Source organism: Myodes glareolus, chromosome 18, assembly GCF_982192425.1.
Source record: "Myodes glareolus chromosome 18, mMyoGla1.1, whole genome shotgun sequence".
NCBI lineage: Eukaryota > Metazoa > Chordata > Mammalia > Rodentia > Cricetidae > Myodes > Myodes glareolus.
Genome location: NC_142043.1, coordinates 38,971,679 through 38,998,639, shown reverse-complemented (window position 1 = coordinate 38,998,639; position 26,961 = coordinate 38,971,679). Strand labels below are relative to the sequence as shown.

At 43.3% G+C, this 26,961-nt stretch overlaps 1 protein-coding gene across 2 annotated transcripts in view; it reads right to left on the bottom strand.

The window, feature by feature from the left end:
• Il33r (interleukin 33 receptor) overlaps window positions 1-26,961 on the bottom strand; it is a 71,792-nt gene that overhangs the window by 29,818 nt on the left and 15,013 nt on the right. Inside the window, exon 1 of one of the 2 annotated variants that reach the window (XM_087898105.1) lies at window positions 18,133-18,290. The exons of the other annotated variant lie outside the window; for it this stretch is intronic. The gene's annotated coding sequence lies outside the window, so the exon portion shown is untranslated. Of the gene's footprint in view, window positions 1-18,132; window positions 18,291-26,961 lie in introns of those variants that run through there. 2 annotated transcript variants of the gene reach the window in all.

Below are 26,961 nucleotides of genomic sequence, written 5' to 3'. Positions count from 1 at the left end.
GAAACAACCAAAGACATTTCTGAGGATGGCAACCTGAGTTACATCCTCAGAACCAACATGGTAGAAGAAAAACACTAACTTCTCCGTAAGCTGCCTTCTGGCCTCCACAGGTATTCTGTCGTATGTGCTCGTGCATAGGCACATGCAAGCACATGTACACACACACACACACACACACACACACACACACACACCTTCTTAGACATCATCTCTGCATCGACAACAAACAGTCAAAGATACAACCCAGCAAGAAAAGCACAGATTTAATAAGTGTCTCAAGACCAAATGTCCTAAAGTCAAAGATGAGTCAGGAGTTGCTGAGGTTGGGGGATAAAAAAAAATGTAATGAAAATTTAAGGCATTTTTAAAACTTAAAATCTGTGTAAGAAAGCAAAACCGAGTAGCATCTGCAACAAATCACCAATTCATGACTCCCTCTCTAAGAATGTTCCTCTGGGAAGAAAACCTCAGCTGTGCTAACAGCATAATAAATTCACTTGGCACTTTTGCAATGTCGGGGGGGGGGATGTTGGGGGATCTCCCTGTGCTCAGGACTTGACCTGGCTTTCCTCGCCTGTGACGGAAGTCCTTCCTTGATTTAATGAACTCTAAATGCTAACTTGACCTTCAGAGGAAAAGTCTCAAGTTGGGGCTGCAGTAACCTCTTGCCCCATCTCCAAAGAGCTAAAACTGACAATCAGCCAAGACGTCTAGGGCTCCACCCTTCGCTCTTACTCCTGCTCCAGAGATCAGAGAGAGTCCTGGTGAATGGGAGTTCACAGAGGCTCTTCTTGTAGGCATGAGGGATAGGGATCATGCTCAGTGGGCATGTTCACTTGGGAAAAAAAGAATCTCAATCTGAAATTTCTGATTTTTACATTCTCTGTCTCAAGGAGAGTCAGAGTGTGATGCAGAGAGTGAGAGAGAAAAGGAGAGGAGGAGAAGAGAGCAGGGGAGGGGAGAGAAGGGGAGGGGAGAGGAGAGGAGAGGAGGGGAGAGGAGAGAAGGGGAGGGGAGGGAAGGGGTGGGGAGGGGAGGGGAGGGGAGGGGATGGGAGGGGAGGGGAGGGGAGGGGAGGGGAGGGGAGAGGAGAGGAGAGGAGAGGAGAGCAGAGGAGAGGAGAGCAGAGGAGAGGAGAGCAGAGGAGAGGGAAGCATGCAGACCTCTTCAGGTTTAATAGCTTTTATGAAACTTACAAGAATCCTTAATAAGATTTTTAAAATTTTAATAAGATTCTTGTCTCTTCCTATTCTTAGATTAAGCAAAAGAAGGAGCCCTGGGAAGTTCAGTGTGAGTTCTCCAGGAAAAGTACTGTAATAGATGTGTTTGCAAGCCTCTAAGATGGTTAAAGAGGAATTCTCCTGCTTAATCTTTCTAGTCGCCTCCCCATACTGTACCAGAGCAGGTGAGCGTGACCAACACGCACAGAAATGCTTGACCACCGCAAAGCTGGGTTGTGACAATCACACGACACCATCTAGTCTCTCCTCTGGACTCAGTCACTCTCAGAGAGTGACAGTCTTGGACACCTCAGTGGAGTGCTTGGGCAGACAGGTCCAAGAGCTTCTTAGCTACAAGCTACTCTGTGAGCACAGATGTGAATTCTCAGGACCACTCAAGTCCTCTGAGACAGACCCTGAGGCTGAAACACTACCCGATTTACTCTGATTCCAGATTCTTAGGAACCGTGTGAGATATGAATGTTGCTGCATGAGCCACTAAATTTTAAAATCATCTACTCTGCTGTAATAGAGAAAGTCCATAGCTGGTTTCCTTGTGGATCTCCAAGGATGTAGGAGCCAAGGGTACCTGCTAGAATAAAATGATGTGATTCCTATTCCCTTCTTTTTTCCCACTCTATTCCTCTTACAACGAGGTCAAAAGCTCATCTTCCACTCCTGCTCAGTGGGCCTTGTGACATCTGTGGCATCAGGAAGCTGGCGGCACCGGGGCTTCTACTATCAGAGGAAGCTTCCGCCCTCAGCCCTCAGCGGTCTTTCCACCTCTCTTCAAAGCTTATCTGGCCCGATAAGATAAAGTGTGTTCTTGTTATGTCTGTTCTAGATCTCTGACAGAAACAAATTCATTTCATCGTGGAAAAAACAGTGTATCATATGTCCCCGACCACATGCTGGATCCTTCCTTGTGCTGGGATTGCAAGTTTGAACCCACACACTTGGATACTATATTTATTTTCCTCAATGGGGAGAGAGAGAGAGAGGGAGAGAGAATTTATAAGAATAAAGAAAACCACTGAATAGTGATAAAAGGTCAATCTACCTAAGACTATAACAAACATACTTACTTTGGTCCTAATCTCAGAACTTTGAAGCAGGGGTAGAAAACTTGAAAATACAAAAGAAGATACAAGAATTTTGAATCACAGCCAGGCATTTTAACATTCTTCTTTCAATAATTGATAGACTAGATAGAAAATCAGTATGGATATTGAAGATTTAAAAACACTGTCACCAAGGTCGCATAACTGACACCGATTAAACAAAATAGACACAGAATTCTCCATCCAATAGTTGCAGAGGGTGTCATGTGACAAGAGTCAAATTCAGTCTTAAAATCAACAGCATAAAGGAATAAACAAACAGAAATATGCATCAGTTAAATAACATACCTTTAGCAAATAAGTAAAAAAAATCACATGGCAATAGTCAAAATAAGTTTTAAGATAAATAACAGAAATACAAATACAAATGGAAATATTTAGAAACTAAATAATATAGTTTTAGTGAATATGCAACTCAGAGAAATCAGGAAGAGAATGAAGATACATTTTGGGCTTGTTATAGAAGGTCGCCTGTTTGTTCCCAGCTGCTCAGCCCCAAAATAACCACACAGAAACTGTATTATTTGCAAGTGTAGGTGATCTCAGTGGGGGACAAGAGGAAAGGATTTCACAAAAGTTTGTGGAAGCGTCAGCAACATGTGTGTTCACTATCTCCATCGTGGTGATAGTTTCACAAGCGTGTATGTCTGTGTTAAACCTTGCCAGTTTGTACAACTTCAGAATGTGCAATTTATCATGTCAGTTATACCTCAATAAAGCTGCATAACCTGCAAATATTTTAAAAGGTATCATGTGCTATGACCTTAATGTATAACAATACATACCCAGGTCAACAAATGCATATGTATAGAGGAATCATACATATGTGTATATGCATATACATGGTAGAAAATGTCTAAATGTCTAAAGCCCAAGAATCCCAAATTCATGGTAATGTCCATCTACAAGGGTAAGATTGTTGGGTTTTACCCTTCATTTTACTACTCCGGATTTACTATTTCCAAAACTGGAAGGCTTATCATATAAATATATATTCTAGTAAATGTGTTTATGAATCAGTTTGTCAGCATTTGCGGTAACACCCACATCTCTTTATTAGTTCTGTAGGATGGAAATGATGATCACTTCCAATTCCCGGTGTGGAAAAACAGATCACTAGTACTGTGTTAAGACAGAATCTAGAACACAGGAGAAACCCACAGTCAACACTTCTCAAGACTAGATCAGCAGCAGGGTGCTTGCTGCATTGATAAGACTCTGCTCTGTGTTCCCAGAATCGAAAACAAGGATGCTTGCCTGCAAAACAACAGCACAGACTTAAAAAGTGACTCAAGACTAAATGTCCTAAAATCAGAGAGAGGGAGGGAGACAGAGATAGAAAGACAGACACAAAGAGAAACAAAGAGAGACAGAAGTAGAGACCGATATCGTCAGAGATAGAGAGACAGACAGAAAGAGGGAGAGACAGGGAGAGAGAAGAGAGATTTTTAAGACAGTCTCAGTGAGACTCATTACTGAAAAGTTTCTAAATTTGGATCCTGGATTTCAAGGTGAATAAAAAGCTGTGCTCCAAATAAACACAAAGAATTCTAGGGACTGGTTAATCTAGTTCTTCTTCTTGAGGGATGGAGTCATGGACATGTACCTTATTTCTGGTCAATCTTTTTCCTCAGTAACATTTAACATAATTCAATGAGTCTGGATTTTTAAAGAGGCACTGATAAGAACTATTGCATAATATGTCCCTCCATATACACTTGAATGTCTATTCTTTCATTAGACAGAAGTGCTTACCCTGGCAACATCTTACAACCACGTAAGAGAATTCCACAGATGTGATCTCCAGTTTCTCCATGTGTAACTTTGAGCCTTTTGTCCATTGCCAACAGTTTGCATCCCAGGTGGGCCAAATCTCCGTTTGCAAAGTGCAGCTATGACTGCTCATTCTAATTATTTGATCACGGTGTGCAACATATAAATAGCACATGTGCTCCCTGCAAGCTCTTTATACTATTAAGTGTGTGTGTGTGTGCGTGCACGTGTATGTGTGTTGTGTGTGTGTGTGCGTGCGCGTGTGCGTGTGCGTGTGCGTGTGCGTGTGTGTGTGTGTGTGTGTGTGTGTGTGTGTGTGTGTACGGAGTCCAGAAGAGGCCAGAGGTCAACTTCAGATGTTGCCCCTCAGGACATTGTCCACCTTGGTTTTGAGGCCAGGTCTCTCTGTGGCCTGGAACTGGCCGAGTAGGCTAAGGCAGGCTGGCCAGTGAAGCCAGGAATCTTCCGCCTTTCCTCATCAGTATTTCATTACAAATGTGGGTGACCATTTGCAGATTTCTAGGTGACTAACTCAGGCCCTCATGCTTGCTTCACCACTGAGCTAGCTACCACGATGGTGTTTACCATTTCTGCGTGAGACACGTTTGCAAGGCACGCTTTGCATTCTAAGTCATGCGCCCGAAATGGCAAATAATTCCTGTCTTTGTGGCAAAAGGCACCTAGACAAAGAAATGTGATAAAATATCCAAGAAATCATCCAAGAAAATATTTAGTTTTTCCATGTAATAATTTTAAATTCTCTGTGTTAATAAAAATCTAATAGAAACCTCCCTCCTAGAATGACTTAATGAAATATGTGCTTAATGACTTAATTGAAGCACATATGAAAACTGGGGAGGAGTTCCTGACTTGAGCCAACTTTTAATATCCCTAACACTTTAAGAGATTTCTGTCAGTTGATAAAAAAAGTGTTGATAAAAAAAAACAAAATATAACAAATAAAAAAGCACAGATGGCCAAAAAACACATAAATATTCTATATATTCTGCACCCTCATAATGAAAATGCATTTTAGACTCTTACTATATATTTTTATCTAACAAACTGATAAAAATCAGAAGGACTTCGTGTCCAGCTTCTGAGCAAATGAACTAATTCCCCAGGTCCTATACTCGGTTAGAAGGTGAAATCAGAGAGGATTTCTGAGGCTCCCGCACCGTGCCCCCTCCCCTGAGCCTAGAAGCCCCCACTGAGAGTGTCTCTGCTCCAACACACCTCCTGTCACATGAGACCAAAGGCCAGTGTCAAACAGAAGCCTGTAGAAACTACGCAAGCTGATATGTTCCAGATAAGATAAGCTTCTTGGTAGCTGGTAAGGAGGGTTAGATCGGTTTGCGCACCATTTGGAGCAGAAGTCAAAGCGGAGGGAACTAAAGGACAAACAGTAAAGGAAGGATTGACTTGAAAACACCCATTCCTAACGCCTTCACACCACCGGCACAGCCTCGGATTCCTAAGAGAGTGGGATGGGGTATGCCCAAAGCCACACAGCTGATTCATGGGAAACTCAGACGTGGTTCAGAGATAAGAAGGGACCTTTACAAAAATTGTTCATTTCCTCCTAGAACCACTATTTTACCCAGAAGACTTCTGTCCAGCCCTTGGGAACATCTCATAAATTCCAAATAAGCCTTGGGTACTTTATCTGCAGGAAGATACATGCTTTTGAGTGGCATGAATGCAACGCACTGTGGAAAACACTAGCAATGTTGGGCAATAACAGATCCCATAATTTAAGAAATTAATTCCAAATGTCTGTAGGCCAACCATCCCAAAACATAGATTATAGAGTCAAGGTAGTGACTACCTAGTGTTCCTCCAGAGAAGACAAAAGGGGAACTTTGGGAAGTACGCAGTTTTGATCTTGGTTGTCAACTTGATTGGATTACTAAGAAATGCCTAGAACAGTGAAGCACAGCTCCGGGTGTATTTGTGATGGCCTTCTTACAGTAATAAAATGACAAGGGCTCCAGGCTCATTGATAATTAATTCCTGAGTCCATTGATAGTATGATGGCCTTATTGGGAAGATGGTAAAAACTCATATATAGTATCTTTGGCCGAAGTAAATCCTTGGGGTATATATTTGTGGCTACTTCTTGCCTGAGCCCTTTTTTGTGTCCCCTTCTCTCTGTGTCCTACAATGAAGCAAAGTAGCATCTCTGCCACAAATCCTGGTCACCATGATTTTCTGCCCAAGTATGTGGGTCCAAACATCCATGCACTGAACCCTTAGAACCATGAGCCAAAGTTGGTCTTTGCTCTTTTATGATACTCAAGGGGATGCAGAAACAATGAATACATGAAAGTTAAAAAGGCAGTTAGTGGTAAAAATGCAGATGGTTGTTTTAAGGAAAAGGTCCCCTGGTATACAGGGCCACAAAAGCACAGGGATTGTACCTCTGGTCAGGCATAGGGTAAGTCTCATTCAGCAGGCAAAATCTATGTCCTAGTCAGGGGGCTACACAAGAATCAAATCTTGAGCTGAACTCTGTTACATACTGTCTTTTCCAGGCCAGTTTCAACCACAATATAGCGGCCACAGTTCAAAGGGATGAGAAGCAACGAGTTAGCAGGAACTGGAAGTCCGAGTGCCTTCATGATCTAGTTCCATCCACCATTCTACAAGCACTCGCCTACCCAGGCAGTATTATCTGAGAGACAAAAGTTAAACTGCAATCTTGTTTCAACCAATGGCTTTGGGCTTTCTCAGTCCACACTAATACACAAGGCATCAGGTATGCATGGTGACTGGAGGTTGCTGGTCAAGACTGACGATATGAAGTAGTTTCCTCAGCAACCGTCTAGACTCTTCTCCCTCCTTCTGTGTGCCAGAGGAAGGGACATAATTGGGATTTAGGAGACGAAAAGAATGGATTATTCCATAGGGTCTCATTCTCCTTTCCAACTACTCTGAGGGTTTGTTATTGTCTTGTTTTGCTTTGCCTTGCTTTGTTGGAGATGGTTTTTGCTATGTACTTCAGTCCTCAAGTTCAAGAACCACCTTCCTCAGCTTCCTGAGTGCTGAGGTTACTGGCAAGTTCCTCTGGGACAGACACAAGCTACCTTTGTGAGCACTTGGTTTTTGTGGAAACTTTGCAAGACAGCCTTATAGGCCATGCTGCTTCGGTTTTTAACCCCCAAGGTGGTCTGCACCCTCAGTTTGCTTGTTCTGTGCTGGCATCGTGATCCTAAGGTCATATGGTGTTCAAGAGATCGGTGAAAACCTATAAGATAGTAGTCAGTATCCTAATGCAGTAGTTGGGGCTTTGCTAACTCCAGACATTGGGTAGACTTCAAAAGGATTCATTAACAAAGTCTGAAAATGTGTTAAAATAAACATCATGGGAAATTATCATGCATGCTTTGTACAGTTTGTCAATAGAATTATCTTATTTCTTTTTAACTGGTTTCATTTTTATTCATGTGCATGAACCTGCATGAGTTTAGATGCACCATGAGGGGGGACCTTCAGAGGCCAGAGACTCCCTCATGGAAGTGGAGTTAAGGAGCTTTTGAACCAGCACATGTTGGGGGGGGACCTCAAACTTGGACCCACTGCTAGAAAAGCAACATGTGAACCATCTCACAACCCCAGAATGACCCTGTTTTGTAACAAAAACAACAACAAAAACAAATCAAGAAAAATCCATTCCTGGCTGCTTCAAATTGTTCCCTTTTAATGGTGTAATTAGATTTGCAATTTTAAGTAAAAGCCTTACTAAGTTTATATACAATTTCTAAGCCTATCTGTAACATTGAAATTCCTAAGAAAAAGTAACTTTGTAAGAATTAATCTATTATCTGGGAGGATCTTGGTCAAAGTACTTAAGAAGGAAACATAGGTACATTAAATTAAGAATTAGTATTTAAATTAGTTAGAGATGTTTGGCCTGATAAATTTGTAATTGAGATAGTCATGTGTTATAAGTTTTTAAATGTGATAGACTTACAATTGTCATATTATTATTACTATATTGTCATATATAATTGTTGTTTTTGTTTGTTTGTTTGTTTGTTTTTCAAAACAGAGTTTCTCTGGGCAACAGTCCTGGCTGTCCTAGAACTTGCTCTGTAGAACAGGCTGGCCTTGAACTCACAGAGATCTGCCTGCCTCTGTCTCAACAGTACTGGGATTAAAAGTGTGTACCACCACAGCCCGGCTGCAAGAGTATTTTAATCTGACTTTCTGCTTAACAATTTAACTTCATCTCAAAAAGAACAAGCAAAAGCAAAACAAAAAATACCAAAAAAGGAAAAATAAAAACCCTTAACTTTGAAAAATAAAATATTAATGTTGAAACTAAGACAAATCCATGTTTCTACCTCTAGGTCTGTCCTAAAGGAACTTACAATTTTTATGTATTTTTATGTATTTCTTTATATCTTTGTGTGTATGTGTGTTGTGTGCTTGAGTATGTATGAACGTGCACCACATGTGTGCAGTAACCCTCAGAAATCAGAAGAGGGTGTCCAATTCCTTGGAATTGGAGTTGCAGACTCCGTTGGAGACTACAGTTAGTTGTGGGTGAATCTGTGGATACCGGGGATCGACCCAGGATCCTCTCGGAGACGGCCCAATGATCTTAACCTGTGAAGCATCTCTGCAGCCCTCAAAGGAACTGAAAGCTAATCTGATTGAGCTAGTGGATCAGTTGCTGCCCACTTCCCAACACTGTGAAGACAGAGTCTTTAAACCTAACTGGCCACCGCTCTGCCCGCCCTTCGGCTCCATCCATCAGTGGCTCTGGTCCATCCATCAGTGGCTCCGCTCTGCTCCTGTGGAGACTTTGTTATTGACCTGGGGCTGGGGCATGCACCATATATCAGAGCAGAGACACTTCGTATCCGGCCACGGGGGTCTGTTTTCATACTAAACCCTCCAAGGGAAAAGCTTGACGCTTCTGTGGACAGGAAGTGCCTCTCCCCGATGATATCGCGTTGCACTTCCCATGCAGCACACGCCACAGGACTACTTCCCCTAAGGCGTAGTTGACTTAGAGCCCTGCAGCTCAAACACTCTGTGCCGAAGCCTGAGGGATGGCTGTACCTCACTCCGCTCTGCAGGATGGCTTCCATCCACAGCTCGCCTCGACTCCCATGCCTGCTCTCACCTCCTCCCCACTGTGTCTTTTCCTCCCTTCCATCCTAGACAGCTGTTATCACCCCCGCACACACTCCCACCCTCCAGCTGCAACGCGTGGTTCCCTTTCTTCAACCCCTTATCTCATTTTCTCCAAGCTGACTAAAACAGCTGTCATTGCTCTCCGTCACACTTTCCCTCGATGAAATCAAAATCATCTTTCTCAACATGAATTTAGACCTGTGCTACAAATCTAGCGGGGTACATGAGATACAGAATAATACTTGAGATTATGATCTCCACAGAGCAAATAATAATAATAATAATAAAATGCCTGGTGGGTTAGAGATGGTGGTCCCTAAAACAGAATGACAAAGAATGCATCTGGAGAAGTTTTACCAAGTAAGTAAGCAAGCCCTAGGAAACAGAAGATACCAAAAAAACTTGGTGCTTAGAAGAGATGGCTGGGCCTGCAGCCCTAATTCTGCTACTTAGCGAAGTTATTTTTCCGAATCTGGAACCACAATATAAATTTCAGGGAGGTGCCTACAACGGTGTGGAGAAAGATGCGGTGACATCCTGTACAAAGCTCATCTTGTGAAATTAGATTTGTGGGGCCGTAGGTGTGGCTACTACCTCACTGACATGAATACACTTTGAAAGAAATCAAAACTGAAGAATGATCCTGGTCTTTTAGCAAATGGGTGCAGAAGGGGAGCTTTGGTCAGAACAACCTTTTCCTGTTCGAGACAACGGTGTCTAATTCTGCACAGAGCACAGGCTATGCCTCCCTCTGTCACGCAATACAATTTGAAAGAACTTAGGAACCTCATCAGCTCCTCGAGTATGTCCCAGGACAAATGGCATTAGGCATTGTGATATTATCAGAATCGGTTCTCATTCACATCCCAGTATGGCAAAAGCAAAATATAGCCACAACTTGATCCAATGTTTCTTTGGAAAAAACACTGAGCTAAACCAACTTTCTCCAGAAACCTTAAAGGCCTCAGCCCTTGGCTGCCCACTGGCAAGCAGAATCCTCTTCCCTTCTTGGACAGGCGTGTATGTGGGTTCCGGACCTGAGAGGAGTCAGACACACCACAGATCCCGGTTTCTGGCATCAGTGAGCACAGGCGCTGCATATTCTCCACTCGTGGAGGCATCTCATCTGAGCAGAGGTAAACCGCAAGGGATTGTGGGACCTTCTTTGGCGAAATACAGTCTCCCTAGGATCCTGGCATCCCCTCCAGGGCTTATCTACCTTGTGGCAACCGGTTTTAGAATCTCTCAGAATGCCTGCCTCGAGGTGGGTCCCCGGAGCCTCTGCAGGAAGGCAGGGGCTGACACATTTGCCTTGCTTCCCTCTCAGCACCTCTACCCAGTTGCTTTGTCTCAGTTATCTCCATCACCAGGCGCCACGTCTGACTCTCCCTTGTTTCACCTGTAGATGGGATCCTCATCCGCCCTGATTCTGCCTTTCTCCCATCACGCTCAAGGGGCAGACCATCCCCTACTCTTGGGCAGACCAGCCTGCATCTGCATCTGTGGGGTTGAAATAAACCCACATTTCCCTGAGCTTTTCAACTCAGCAGCCTCTTTACTTGTCTCTCCTTTGGTATAAGGCGCTTTGTTCTCATTGCTGAGGCTCAGGGCTCCGAACACTGCTCGGTACTGTGTCATAAATCCCTGAGTATATTGTTGCAATTCTTCAGCCTTCCTCCCAGCTCTCTGCTAAGGTTTCTTGGTGTCTGTTACCAGATCCTCGAGCCCCCTGGTCTTTTTCTTCCGCATAATCTAACTGTCGTTTCTCTTACCCTGTCTTCCGGTCCCTGGTATTTTTCTCCTGTGGACTTTCACCGCTGCTCCCTTAATCTAGTCACTTTATTATTATTTTTTTAGTTATGCAAGTTTTCATTTGCTTTTGGGGCTTATTTACTTTCATTTCTGTTAGATACCTTCCATGAACCTTCACTGTCATTTCTTTCAATCGTCAACAGAATTAAAGTGCGCGTATCCAATTTTTGTCTCCTGATTGCATTATCTCTGTCACTCCCTGTGGTCCTCTGAACACTTTTTGCCATGGCTGCACTGAGGTCTAGAGTGCTCTGCCCTGCTGCCCTTTATCTCACCCTGTGATTGCCCCCATTCAGATTTCCAAATAGTTGCAGTCAGGGTCTGCTCTAGTATCAGCTGGTCTCCTGTAGGTGCTGAGGGCTTTATTTGAATCACAGTATTCGCAACATTATTGCTATATACAAATGGGGAAAACTGTAAGCGCCGAAAAAGTGATCCAACCCGCCTTACTTCCTACTTCTCCTCTCCCTGAAATATTGGGTATGGAAAACATTACCATGTTTCCATCCCAGTTGCTTCAATAAAAATCCGTGGTTCAAGTCTTGCCCAGTCACTTGGTAGCTATAGAACCCCGGTCTAGCTATCTGTTCTCTATAAACCTCTCTTCTTTCATTTGAAAAATAAGAATTATACCAGTCCTTGTCTCATTGGGGTTTGACGAACAAACTGAAGAGTAGAAGTGCCCATCACAGTGACTGTCAGAATAGAACCCTAGCTAGCCTAGGGGGGTGTTTAATAATCTCTCTTACTATTCCATGACAGTAATTTCCTCAAGAGGATATTTATATATAGCTGCCTCATCTTTCTGTCTTCCCCTTTCCTCAAACTACTAAATATAGTTCGTTAAGAAATTCTTGTAAGGGCCTTTCCCGTTGACTGCTAAGGCTTGTTTACCCCTTAAAATGCATTCTCAGTTGTGTGTAGCATGCACTACAAACAAGAACATTACTGGGAATAACCCAAAAATAGCTGTGACCTCTTCCCTAGAGATGTTGACTGCCTATTATGGGAAACAGATGTCAATCAAATAAACAAACCAATAAACACCTACTGAACTGGTCACTAGTTGGCTGGCAACATTATGAGGAGACAGTGGAACCTTTTAAAAGGTGTGCACTGGAAGGAGGGAGTTTTATCATGGTGTGCATACCCCCTATGCAACTGTGGGACCCTTATGTACTACCCATTTCTTACTTTGTTTCCCAGGAAAATGGCCAGATGTGTGATTACATACTGATTCATGAGCTATAACCAGTGGTCTGCGGCTTATAAGAATGACTAGAAAATTGATGAGAAAGACATTTGGAGGAAAGTCACAAAGGTAGAGCTCTCCAAATAGTCAAAGGATATAAAGTTACCGGTGTTTCATATAAATGCTATCAACCTCTTTCCCTGTCATTTCCAGGTGGACCTATGAACAAAACAGCCACGGTGGCAGGGGTGGAGGTTGTGCTTAGAACCAACAACATTGTCTTCCAAGGCTGACCAGGCTACAGCTATTGCTGAGGGCCAGATCTACAAGAGCAGCTAAGCTACCAATACTTAGCAGCCAATATGGCACCATTTCACACAGTGCTTAGTCAGAAACCTGGTATTGGGTTAACTAACTTGGCCCACTTCCATCAAGGAAACTATACTATTTTGTTCTCTCTGGTGCACTTATTCTTGGTTTGGCTTTGCCCTTTCTGTGTGTAATGCTTCAGTCAAAGCAGGTATCCATGGACCTAACAGAATGCCTTACCCCCACCTTGCTGTTCCACACATCATTGCTCCTGGAAAAGAAATCTGTTTCGCGGACAAAGGAGCGCAGCAGTGGGACCATGCTCACAGAATCCACTGGCCATTCCAGAGCAGCTTGTCTGGAAGAATGGTGACAGGGACTTTTAAAGATATAATTACAGCACTCGCGCATGGCAAAAGCCTGGAGGCCTGCGGCAGAGTCTCCAATAGGCTATGTATATTCCACATCAGCAGCCTACATATGGTACAGTTTGTCCTACAGCCAGGAGTGGAAATGAGAATCCACAACTCACCACAATCCATGGTGACCCATGAGCAACAGTTTAGCATCCTGTTCCCATTGCTATATGCTTTGCTGGCCTATGTGTTTTTATTCCAAATGAGGAGCTTCTATTTCACTGAACTAAAAGTTGACTTCAGGCTTCCTCTAGTCACTTCTGGTTCTGAATACCCAAGAGTCAACCAGTGAAGGAGTTACATCGTTACCAGGAATGACGGATCCAAGCTACCACAGGGAAAGTGGACTGCTTCTCCTCAAAAGAATGTCTGGAGTGTAACAGATTCTTCCCGGTTTGGCCATGCCCTGTGATTAAGATCAATAGGAAACTACAACAACCCAATCCAGGCAGGATGATAAATGTGCTAGACCCCTCAGGAATGAGTGTGTGAGTCACCAAGGTGGAGAACCAAGACCTGATCAGGTGCTGGCTCGGGGTGGAAGAAACACACACTGGGCCGTAGAGAGTGTTATAAATACCAGCTAAAGCTAGATGATCAATTACTGGAAGGTAGAGTGTAACCATCATTTTTTGTGTGTCTCTGTTTTTGCACACATACATTAAGCAAATGTGTGTTTTCTTTCCTCTATTTCTTCATCATGTAATGTGGTGTCAATGGAGATATCAGTAGTTAACTGTTACAAATCTATTTCCTCAAGAGCCGTCTGGACCAGAGAGATAGCTTAGTGGTTAACAATACTCTCTGCTCTTGCAGAGGACCCAAGTTCAGTTTCCGGTTTCTACTGTTCAGTGCAACCTGCGGCTCCAGTTCTGGGGAATCTGATGCCTCTTCTGACATCCATGGGCTCCTGTACATATGCGGTGCACCCACAATAAACGCAAGCACACAATATACACAAAAAATAAATATTTTAAAGGATACTTTGCCATCTGTTTTGGAAGATGAATCACACTTTTTTGGGAGGGGGTTTACAAGTAGTATTGTTATATTAGGCATAATTATGACCTCATTATTTTTTTCATTTGGAAATTAGGCAAAATATATGCTGTTGAGTACCAAGCTGATATAGGGGTGGATTTATAGTGGTTAATTTTAGTTGTTAGCTTAACTAGATATGGTATCTGGGATAGTATTTCCTGGAAGAGTTAACTGAAAAGTGAAGACCCCTCCTCAAATGGGCAGCAGCTCCCAACAGATACACAGGGGTCTGAGAGAAGAACTCACTTTGTTCCTCAAGAATCAGTCCATCTGCAGTGCTGCTGTTGCTGTCCTTCGCCAGCACGAGTACCCAGGTTCTTCAGTCTCCCAATCGAGACAGGAAACCATCGGCTCTCCAGAAATCCTCTAGGTCAGTGGTTCTCAACCTGTGACCCCATCCCTTTGGAGTCACATATCAGATATTCTTTGTAACAGATGTTTCTGTGATTCATAACAGCAAAATTACAGTTATGAAGTAGCGACGAAATAATTTTGTGATTGGGGGTCAACACAAGGGTGGCAGCATTAGGAAGGTTGAGAACTACTCTTCTGGGTCTTCAGCCCAGATCGGCACTGCTGAGTCAGCCATCCTTGTGGGTTCCTGAGTACCTCACCTCTCCAGACTATAGACAGACATCATAAGACTACTCAGTGTACCACATAAGCCAATCGAATCCATCTTCTTTATCATATATATCGTTTCTGTTGGCTCTATCTCTCTAGGAAACGCCAACCACCATGACTTTAGTATCTTCTTCTCCAACAAGCTCCTCATCACAATGTGCTCCCTAACCACAGCCCAAAAGCAATAGTACAAAGCAATTATAGCTCAAATCCCTGGGCAATAACAGATCTTTCTTCCTTAGGAACTGAGGGTCCAAGTATTTGTTACAGAAACAAAATGCTGAGTAACAAGAAGCCCTGATGTGTAAAGATGTATGTATGATGCTTAATTCAATCCATTGTATATCCTTTTGCTAGATTAATACTACAAATGTTGAACACAAGTCATTCTGTGTCTGTTATAGCCTTCAGAGAGAAGTATAAAATCCCTGTCACAGTGCCAAGAGTCATGCTGAAAATGCACAGGAGACCACGAAGGAAGACAACAGGGAAATGTGACCGTGAGTGTGTCATCAAACTGGCCTCAGTGAGGAAGCCTGACTGGTCGTTGACAGTCTGTTGGATTGTCATGAAAGGTGAGCACAGGGCCATGAGGAAAGCATCTCACAAAGAAATCGTTATGGCAAAAAAGAGCAGAGTCAATTCAGAGACCTGGGAGGAAGCCAGAGTTGTTGGAGGACAGAGTAAAGGGTGGGGGCTGCGAGCCAAGGGTAGAGACACATTGGAGCGTCCTTGGGATCACACTAAGAATTCTGATTCTGCCAAGTGGTGGTGGCGCACACCTTTAATCTCCACAGTCAGGAAACAGAGACGGGCAGATCTCTGTGAATTCAAGGCAGCTGGACCGTAGAGCTAGTTCCAGGACATCCAAGGCTACACAAGTCTCAAAAGTCAAAGTGGGGGGAAACAATTGAGATCCTTAGTCAAGAGCACTGAGATGTACTCAGCAGTTTTAAATAGAAAAGTTGCTCTTGTGGGTTAAAAATATATAAAGACAAATGAGATATATCTATGTGTCAGTTACTATTGCTGCATACCAAATTGCCCCCAAAATTCACTAGATTAAAGTAATGTTTTGCATTGTACCAAAGGATTAAAACTTCCTAGGGTGTAGACAGGCATTCAGGGTGAGAATATAGAAAAAGAAACTGAATGTCTTAGGGCCACTGCATAAGGTTTGAAGCATTAGCTGGGAAGAATTAAAAGCCAAGAGTGAAGAGTTGATTAAAGGGTAGACTCACTTTCTTGCTTGCTGTTTGTGTCTTGGTAACTCAAAGGCTATAACATCAACTTTGGTTGTCTCCATGTTGTTCCTCTATGTGACTGGGTTGTCATGGATCCCCATGTGTGCAGTTCAGCAAACCAAGCCAGGCTTTGTGACCTTGCTCCAAAGACACACGGGGCTACTACAACAGTGTTTCTTAGGCCAGCACCCTTGCAGTCTCTGAGATTTGCGAGGAATGGGCTGCAGACCTCACTATTCAGTGGAAAATGCATCAAAGAGCTGGGAGGGCACTATTTGAAATAATAAAATGACTGATAAAAATTAATTGTTGCGGAGATGGTAATAAGTGAGTGAGCCTTGAATGAAGATAGTGGTAGCAGAGTGGGGGAAGGGCACTGGGAAAATAAAAGTAGCAGGACTTTCTGATTAAGTTGATGGCAGAGAGAAGGAGAGTGGGAAGGATGGACTCCTGTGTTCTAGGCTTTAACAACAGGAACGATGGGCGTGCCTGGTGCTATGGAATGGGGAAGAGGGTCTGGTTTGTCTGTAATTAGTGGGAAGGCTAATCTGAATTTGGCTTGAGCACTGTTGAACTGAAACATTTAAGACATCCAAGCAACAATCATACCACAAGGAAATGTGCTCAACTATGTTCATAGTAGCATTATTTGTAATAGCCAGAACCTGGAAACAACCTAAATGGTCCTCGACCAAAGGATGGATAAAGAAAATGCAGCACATTTACACAATGATGTACTACTTAGCAGCAAAAAATGACATCTTGAAATTTGGAGGCAATTGGATGGATCTAGAAAATATCATATTGAGTGAGGTAAACCAGACCCAGAAAGACAAATATAATATAATCTCACGCATACGTGGCTTTTAGACATAAAACAAAGAAAAACTAGCCTACAGTTCACAACCCCAGAGAACTTAGACAACAATGAGGACTCTAAGAGAGACATACATGGATCTAATCTACATGGGAAGTAGAAAAAGACAAGATCTCCTGAGTAAATTGGGAGCGTGGGGGCCACGAGAGAAGGTAGAAGGGAAGAGGAAGGGAGAGGAGCAAAGAAAATATAAAGCTCAATAAAAACAATTTTAAAAAAACAGCCAAGCAAAAACTCTAGTAGTGACTGAATATATTACGTCAAAATTAGCATTATAGGTGTCAATGTGAAAGTTATTAACAGTTTTAAACTATGTCAGAGAAAAATATAAAGTGAGAGAGAAAAAACATGCATAACATTTGGCCCAACTTTTTCAGTTATGGGGAAGCAAGCGAAGAGGAGATGTAGGCTAGAGGTGGCAGGAAGAACAATGGGGGAGTTCATAGATAAGCAGGGTGTAGCTTTAGCTTTCACCTCAAGTCAAGATAAGGACAGCTAAAGACGGGAAATTGGCGCCTTGTTGATGCTCAGCCAGAGAAGTCTGAGGATGGAGCACTGTGGGGTGATTGTGGCTTTGCTCCTTCAGGGGTATATAATAGGAAGTGAGATATGGAGGAAGTCTGTGTGAAGGGGAAATGCAGATATACCCAACGCTTTCATCCTGCGATGACCAGTGCTGAAAACAGAAATAAAGAGGAGAGGAGAGGACACGACTTCTCCTAAGGATGGTGGAGGAGAAAGTTTTTACAGACATTTGAGAGAGTTCAGAGTGGACATGACCAAACTGACCCAGGTCTTGTGGGAGAGCGGAAGAATAAGGGAGAGAGGTGAATCAGATGCAGCAGCCAAGAGGCTCAAGGTCCAAAAGGGGTGGGTAACCAAAATGTCTGGATTATATAAGGAAGAGCCTCTGGGGGAAGGGTAGCCCAGCCCCTAGGCTGCAGAGTTCAGGGTAGAGGGCGAAGCATGCCAGCCATAGCCTGTACCAGGGAAGGATGGAGGGATGCAGGAAGAACCTGGAGGACAGGTCCCCTTTGATATGTTAAGTAGGTACTTCATCCTTTTGTCCCGGGTTTGAGACTTAATAACCAGTGGTCCCAGAATGGCCAAATCCATTGAATGATAAATCTACCGTCTTCCTATTTTATTCACTCCACTTTCACTAAAGACTCTAACCCTATTTTGCACTTTATAAGTCTCTACAACCAGGTATTTCCCAGGCAACTTCATTCGGTCCAGCTCATCTTCCCCTTAACCTGTGAGTAAACCTCACATCTCCATCAATTCGGCATCTGCTCTGCAGCCCAGTTCCCTCCTGCACATGCTCACTAGCAGTCCCCATGCATGGCCACACTTACCTTGGGAGTTCACACCTGCCTGGTAGATGCTTCTCTACGTTCTTCTTCACCCCAGGTATTGCTTCCTCTCCCCAAGCCTCCATTTCTGTCTCTGTTGAAGATTTCATGCACAGATGCTTGCCGGAGCTAGCAAGTAAGCACATCCCATGCTAACTGAAATCCTTCCTACACTCTTACCATTGTTCTCAATTTCTGGTTCCCTATAGCTCAGAAGCTGATGTCATCTTCTACTTCCTGTTGCCTCCCTGCTTCCTGACTCACCCACCCTGTTTCCTTTCCTGTGAATCCACTCAGGGAAGCTTCCTGCATGATCCTACCATTCTATACTCCTAGTCGCTCATCCAATGTCACCTATAATGCAATGCCAAAAGCCACAAACAAGGCTCCTCCACGGTGCTTTCTCCATATCGTGTTCACATGTTACTGTACAGCAGCGTGCAGGCTGCTTAAAATAGAAAGAGGAAGACTAAGGAAAACAAAGACTGACTAATACAATCTCACATGTAGCCAACTCTGATCACTTGGTGATGCTCTCTCGTTTGTCCCTAGAGCACGGAGCTGAGACTTCAGGAACCCTTGGCTTTAGAGCACCATGGTTGGTCAGCGTCATTTGCAGTATGTTAGGAAGAATGATGGGAACCCTGAATAGTAGGCCAAGTTCATTCTTTGGTGATAGAATTGTATTGATTCCAGAAAAACAAAAAAAAGCCACGTCATCCATGCCGATCTCGAGAGTTCTATGAAGCACAATTTGTATTATTATTTTGGTGTTCCTTTTCAGAGTTATTCCTCTTACAAAGAGCTCTTTAAAGGAGTCCTAGAACCTTAAACATCTTAATCTTTATGAACCCTTTGGCATTCACCAATACTATCAATACCTCGTCTGGTTACTCCCATGTGCTGCCCGATTTTATATGTGTTTGTTGACTTGGAGCATTGAAAGTCAACTTCAAGTCAAGCGACAACCATTGGTCTGTGTGACATTCAAGCTTGACAACTGCACTGTTTGGTTTTAATCTTCCGTTGAGCTGTTCATGTAGAGACCAAATATTCATCTCCCTCTAAAAGCTTTAGACCCAAAAGTTTAAGTTTCTATTACCCACGAAATGTATCAGTGTGTCATGCCAATGCTACTTTATGGAATATCCCAGCTGTTTTCTTATTTGTTTTTAAATTAAATTTTTCCTGAATATAAAATGATACATACAATATATGAAAATAAAAAGTGGATGTAAACCGTGTCATAAAACATAGCATAAGACACTTATCAAAGACTCCATATCAAAGAGGATATAAAATCATAATGGTCTGACACATGGTAGTGATTGTTTGAAAGACTTGATCATGAGACAAGTTCTTCCACCGAGCTCAGCCTCTGCTAAGGGTCAAAAGTCTGTTACTCAACCTTGAAGACGACCTAATATGGTGAGATCCCAGACTGTGACACAACCATCTCTCTACTAGATAGGATCTAGAAATGACTTCCACCCCCATGCACAGTGAGTTTATACTTGGAAGCAGGCTTGGGGTATCATTATTAGCGTCAGGCTAGTTCCCATTAAACCACATCCGCCTTGGACCTTCGACTTTATGTCCTGCTCTGCCCAGTTCCTTCCTGAAGAGAAAAGCCTTCTCTCTCCCCACGCATCATACATAGGTCTAGGCTGCGCTTCACACTGTCGCCCACCCCTCCAGCCATGGATATTGCTTTCCACACATCCATGTAGTATTGAAGCGGATGATCTCTTGGAGAACCAAATCAGGTCCTCGGAATTATTGAAACTTTCACGTGGCCTCAATAGTTCAAGTTCTTTTTGAACTTAATTACGTGCACCTTGACCTTGAGTTTGGCCTCCACCCATTATTGGATCATTTGGACCTTTTTCTTAATCATTCCTAAAGAGTACTGCTCCTGTATAGCCTTGTGGCTCATCTCAATAGGCTCAAGGTACCAATATTCTTTGGTTTCTGGCTAGCAAGTCAAGACGCACCTGCTGTCAGTCAAAAGAGACATAATTAATTGTTCATAAGAAGTCTGGATCAGAGAACAAAAAGCAGAAATTCCTGCCTCCGTCCTTAAACACCAGTCTGAAATTCTAAACCCCTCCCTGATACATAGTTAATTAGATACAAGGGGAAGGTAAGGAAAAGAGTGTAGTAGCCCCACCTCTTCAGGAAGGAGCTGCTCATCCAGTATCATAAATAACAGGAGCCTCCGTGGGATTCAAGAGGAAGCAGAGATGAGGACCCCATAGTCCTCAACAACTGGCTCTCTTAACTCACCAGGCTTAATAGCCCAGATTCTCACTGTCTTAGCGACGATTGTCCTTCCTGGGAGAGGAAGGCAGCAGCTAACTGAGAAGTCAATACTCCTGCCTTTGAGGCCAGAGAAGCTCCTGCTACACCCCTCTTCCAAAGGAGAAGAATCCAGATTTGTTCCGCAAATGGCTCAACCAGGGATCGGCACCAGAGAAATCAAATACATCCCTACAACTGAGACAGCCCAATCTCTTTCTAACTTCCAATGGTGCCCATTTGCAATCTACAAATAAACCAACAGAAACGGAGCAACAAACCCAAAGACAATATAATACTATCCTATCCCCCGGCCATCCAACTTGAATTTCTCACACCATTAAAATATGAAGGAGAAATGAAAGTTGGCGGTAAATTAAAATTTCAAGTGACTTAAAGATCAAAGTTATCTCGTCCTTGAATTTCATTGTAAAAGCCAGATGAGCCTTGAACTTCTTCAGTCCATCTTAGCCCTACTAAAGTTATTTCCTGCAAACCCAGCCTTTGCTTATTCCGTTCCGCCACATGTCCCAAGCATTACATCATTAAACCCACTTATTTCCAGAGAAGTTAAAAATAAAAAGTTAGAAAACTATTTCCCAGTCAAGCCCAGATGTTGGTTACAGTAGTTGTGTACATAAGTTACCATAAGCACCAAGTGGCTGAATGCTGCACCACAACACCAACGTGGCGTGCTGTATTAGGTGACTCTGAACCAACCCACCAGATGGTCACGAAGAGGCCGATATCGACAGTTCAAATATACTGTGGATTTTTAGCCAGCCCGACTATGTATGCTCTCCATGGGTCAGGCTGTTGCTTAGGTACACCAGACAGCACTCAATGCTACTTAAATAGTTATATCACTGCCAACAACAACAAAGGGCACAAAAATGCAAATAAAATAAAACAAGGTAGGCGTGAGAAGCTGATTGCTCCATAAAGCTGAAACAAGGCTCGGGAACTTCCTGGACCTAGGCTGAGAATGGGTGTACGGTGATCCTTTCGGACAGCTGCTTGTTCTCTTTGTCCACGCACAGCCATAGAAAGACCTGATTTGAGGGTTATAATGAAATTTACACGCTTGTAAACATGGGAGCCGTGAACGAAGAGGATCAGCTGTAAGCTACCAGAGTCAGGGGCACCCACATTCCAGACAACGCCTTCAAAAGCCTGGGAAAACTGCTCACTTGAGAGAAGGAGAGTGGAAAGGGAAAGGTAAGAAATGGTGACCCTCATTCTCTGTCCTCAGCCTCTGGGCTTCCCTTAAGGAAGAAGTCGTTTCTAAGACGGTGATTATGACATGGCACTTAACCGTAGTTGGGAAGGGAAAATAAATCCAAATGTGTACACTACCTTTGAACTCGAGGACCTTTTAAAAAAAACTCATTGAGTCATGGAGAGCATAAACTATGGCAATCAAACACAACAATAACCACAAAAAACCCTGCTAAACAAGTGACAATAGAAACACTGGAGAGACCAAGACCTTCGTAGAGACAGCATGGCCTTCGTATGTGGACCCCCAGGGAATCCCCACCTCACAGGTATCAACTTTAAACTTCTTCTGAAACCACACTTTCCAAAACCAGTAGGTTGTGTGACCTGCCAGTGTCTCAAAGTGCTGTTGTCTGCTCCCCAACCCAGGAATCACGGGATAAATTTTAGGGTCACCAGAGTGAGAGACTTAGGGCAGAAAGATTTCTGCTCCATCATAGCAGAGGGCGGAGGTGGGAGACAGGAGCAGACAGCACTGGGTGTCCTCTGTGCCTCTCTATGATCGAAAAGGAGGGCTTCCTGTTGGAAGACTTCTTTTGGGTTTCAGTCTCTGCACACAAAGTCCTGCTCAGAGGCGTGCTCTCTGCCTTGCAGCCTTATATTGTTCTAGACCACCAAGTGTGTAATTTCTGGTAAAGCTTGGTTTCAAGAATCCAACTTGTGGGCTCCGCCCCTGGAGGCGGTTGTTCTTTTATCTCCGAGCAGATAAAGAGTTTGCTGACATTATCACATAATAAATCTACTATCTTTTGGGGTCAAACAAAAGTAACATACAAAAGGAAAAACACATTAGCAAGAACTCTAAAGGAAATCATAAACGATTTGCACTGTTTCCTAGAATGTCACTAGCCTGGAGAGTAAGAAAAGAAAAAAAAAACGGCACTTGTTAAACAAAGTCAAAATCAATAAATAAGGCGGGTGACATTGCTGGCTTGGTAGAGGGCTTGTCTTTCCAGTACAAGGACCTGAGCTAGATCTCCGGAATCCATGTAAAAAATGAAAAATGGTTTGCTGGCAAAGACTTCTAATTCTAGAACTTGAAACACCGAGAGTCCTGGCTGGCACTCGTGAATAGCCAGTCTAACCAGTTGACTGGCTACAGGCTAATGAGAAATCCCATCTCAAAAAACTGAAGATGCCCTGATGAAAGACACCTGAGTTGTGTTCAGCCATTCACACACATGTTGATACATGCAGCCACCAACACACAGGCATGCATAAAAATAAACACACACATACAAATAAAGAAGTGGTGGGTAGCTTTGGAAAATGGGTTATGGCCCTGTGGTCAGTAGAGACATAGAGACCATGACAAGTTATTGTTCTTTTTAAGTAATGTAGGTTTCATGAATAAGCTAAAAAAAAAACAGTCAGGCTTTATAGGAGTGAAATTTGAAATTTGTTAGAGGAGAGGGTCAACTTTTATAGAGCTAAATGAGGATATATCAGATCTAACTGATCAGGACTTGATGCCCAAGGCAGTGAAGAAAGAGAGAAACAAAGACTCAAGAAAGTCATGAGCTGACTACCAAGCAAAGACCATAGCACCAAGAACAGCAGGGACTCTCTCCTTAACCAAAGATGGATTGGATTCAGCATACCCAGTCTGGGCAATGTCTGCTTCAAGCTGTAGCAGGTGACTATAGTACCAACAGCGATCCTGCACCAAAGGAGCTAGAATAGAATCTTTCTAAGTCCCTCCACTGGGTTCCATAATCTCTGAGACTGCAGAATTGGTCATGTACTCTGAACATGCCCAGAAGCTGTGGATGAAGATTTCCAAAGCCCATAGGGGGGAGAAACAAATCCCCAAGTGTCAATGAGAAGATCCAGCCCTGAACCACAAAGATGAGAAGTTGGGAGTGTAACCCCAGTCCCTGGCTTCCATCCCAGCCTTCTGGCCTGGGAGTTGCATTGGTCTGGACTCCAAATCCCAGCATGCCAGGACCACTCCCACAGGGTATTTAAGTGGTTCGCAGAGGAGGAACATGTGGTTCTGGGTTTGCACATGCTCCCCACTTTTCTGTCTCCCCACTATGATCTCAGCCACCTGAGAGTGCCATATTTAATAAAACAAGGGGCATTTTAATTCACTTTGATCTGACCTAATTGGATTTTTAGGATTTTTTCCTAACAATGAGATTGTTGCCTTTGAGAATGTATATTTAGTAAAAGCCCAAAGGAAGGGGAATATGTTTCAACATTATAGATATTTTCCTAAAATATAAAACATAACAACAAACTTTTAAAAAAGGAAGCATAACAGTTGATTCCTCTAAGTACAGAAATGACAGGGAACATGTGCACTGAAGATGAGACACAGACCTCGAGTCCCATCAACTCCACTTTACTTGAAACAGATAAATGTACAATGTCGGTATGGATTCATTTTGGTACAGGCGGCTTTTATAACGCTAGTTGGAAAACCACTTAGAGAAATTGAGCTCGTGCACCAATGACTGAAATTCTGTCACTGTCCATAAGAACTGAGCAAAGTCTTTGGGGGACCAAATGACCTCTTGGAAAGCTAGAGATGGAGATGCTCTGAGCACGAAAGTGCCAATGATACCAACACCCTGGATGAAGCACCAGTTAGCTCTGCCCAGACTGACACTGGTGTTTCTGGGGTTGTTTCAGCGACCCCAAGGTAGATGTCTTACCTATGCAAATCAAGGCATTTTAGTTAATTAGTTAGTTAGCTAGCTAGTTAGTTAGCTAGCTAGCTAGTTAGTTAGTTAGCTAGCTAGTTAGTTAGTTTTGTCTTTTTTCTTTGCAGATCTGCTATTCTTTAGGCTGCCCACAGCTATGCAGATTCCGTTACATCATCTTTCAGTTCTCTGACCCAACTCTGTGTTAACCTGCAAGAAGAGAATCTCCTGCAGATGAAAACAGGAAATGTCTTAGCACAGGAAATATCTAAGGGAACTTGAGCTCTTGCCTGCACACTTAACAGAGCTAGCTAGACAGTTAGCCAGATGACCTGTACCAGGACCTCACCAGGGCTTACCAGAGGTGTCATCTCTGATGAGTTATTCAGCTCTCTAAACCTCTGTTTCTTTATCTGTAAACTGGACATCACCATTATAGCTTTGCAAGATTATCATAATGATACGTAAATAAATGCATGCAAAATGTTTGGTCCATAGTGAAAAATAGCACCAGCAGGATCTACCCTTTTGAATGCAACAGGAAAATTGTTAATCCTGAGATGTTTTCAATAACTCTTCATCCAAATACCTAAGTCCAAATAATTTATGAAGTATAGATGCTTCTTTAGCTCAGTTTTTGGAGATCCAAGCTAATGCATAACACTGGTGTCTAAAGAAGAAGGACTCGAGGGAGGTGCCAGTCTCTCTTACAACTGCCTGTGCCAATGTCAAGAATCTCATCCCACAAGATTTAGAACTCCGTTGAGAAAACACTGATCCTTTCAAAAGATCTAAAAGATCACCCCTCTTAAAGGCCCCACTACCTCAATACCACCATGGACAGAAATTGTTTGAATAGGAGTTTTGGTGGAGACCAACTCAAGCTATAGCAAGTCTAACCTCTCCTATAGAACAAACAGACCTAGAAAGTTGGGGAAGTCATACACTCTCAAATCTACAGTTTTAGTTCCCAGAACAGCACAAGCAAATGTTCAAATATATGGGCCCATGTGAAATACGTCTCATTCAAAGGACACTGTATACTGATTTTGCAGGGCCATTCAATTCCACTGAGGAGAACTCCCTTACACAGAGGCTCCACATACCTTCAGCTTCGTTCTAAGCCCTCTCTGCAAGAATCTTACACCAGTGTCAGATGACTGAACCAACCATGGTGAGAACTGGGCTCTCCTTTGTGCACAGCCCCTTGTCACTGGCAGGACTGTTTGTCAAACTGAGGACACCAGGAACAGGACTGCAGAACTCTGTCCCCAGAGAAGAAAGCAACTGGGTCATAAAAAGCTGAACTATTCCCTTTTTACATTTGCCAACACGAGTTCACGCTCAACAAGTAGAGCTAGTTCCAGGGATGTATTAATGGCCGATACTTGAAATATATTGCTTGACAGTGGCTTGAGAATTAATACTGATGGAAGACAAGAGTACAGGCTTCTTCCTGTGCCCATCTTCAATTCTGACTGAGTAGCAAGAGTCTTTCTAGAAGCAGAGGGAATGGAATGACTGGGTTCAGCAAATGGGCTTTAACATGGATGATGAGCAGACCTCGGAAAACAGTACCGTAAGTACTGTAAAGTATACTTTGGCACGCTAAGCACTTGCGGTGAAAAAAAAACTCCCTTAGTAGTGTCGAGACTACCTTAGGATCCGGGTGTGCAGAGCTCTCTAACCTCGTCTTGCTTCTCTCCCATCCCAGCCTCCGAGCACAGGGAGCGGTTGCCTCTGAAGCTACTTCCTGTGACGTATGACAGTCTGGGAGAGAGGGAGGGGTGCAGGGAGAAAGAGAGTGAAGGAGGAAGAGAAGAGATATGAAAGGGAGGAAAGGAGACAGAGAGAGAGATGGAGGAAAAAGAGAGAGGGAGAAAAACAGAAGAAAAGGGGAAGGGAGAGAAATTTAAAATCATATCTTCCATGAAAACCAGAAATGCTGAATGACCAGACAGTAGTCTAACCTTCAATCCTCTTCATTTCCTTCCAAATAATTCCCTGTATTTCTAAATTGCCTAAATTATATTTCCCTCTTGCCTAGCCTTTGAGTAAGAGGCATGAATGATTAACAGTAAAGCAGCACAGAGGGTCTATTTAAAGGACCCCCGGCCTTCTCTCGGCTGTCTGTATTGATTCCCATCTGGAATTGGTAGAGGAACAGTGGTTCTCTGCTGTTGTGGTTCACAGTAACCTTCTCTTCCTTGTTCTGGGACTTTTGGGAGGAGGAATTGAGTCCTCTCTGCTACACTTCTGGGAACACCATGATTGCTGAGCCAGCTCTGTTGGTCTACAGATGCTCAACGCCAGTGCTTTGGTCTATGCCGTCTGTTACAGTAGGCATGTTTATCCTTTGATTCTGGTTGCTTCCCACTGCTGTGGTAAAAAGGCTGACCAAAAACCAATGGCCGACTTGGGGGAGAAATTGGTTTATTTGGCTTACAACTTCTAGTCCATCCTGGAGGGAAGCCAGGGCAGGAACTCTAGGTAGGTGCCTGGAGGCCAAATGTGGAGCAGGGAGGAATGTTGCTTACTGACTTGCCCTACTGTATCAATTAGCTTATTTTTATATCCCAAATCACCTTGTACATGGTGGTACTGCCCA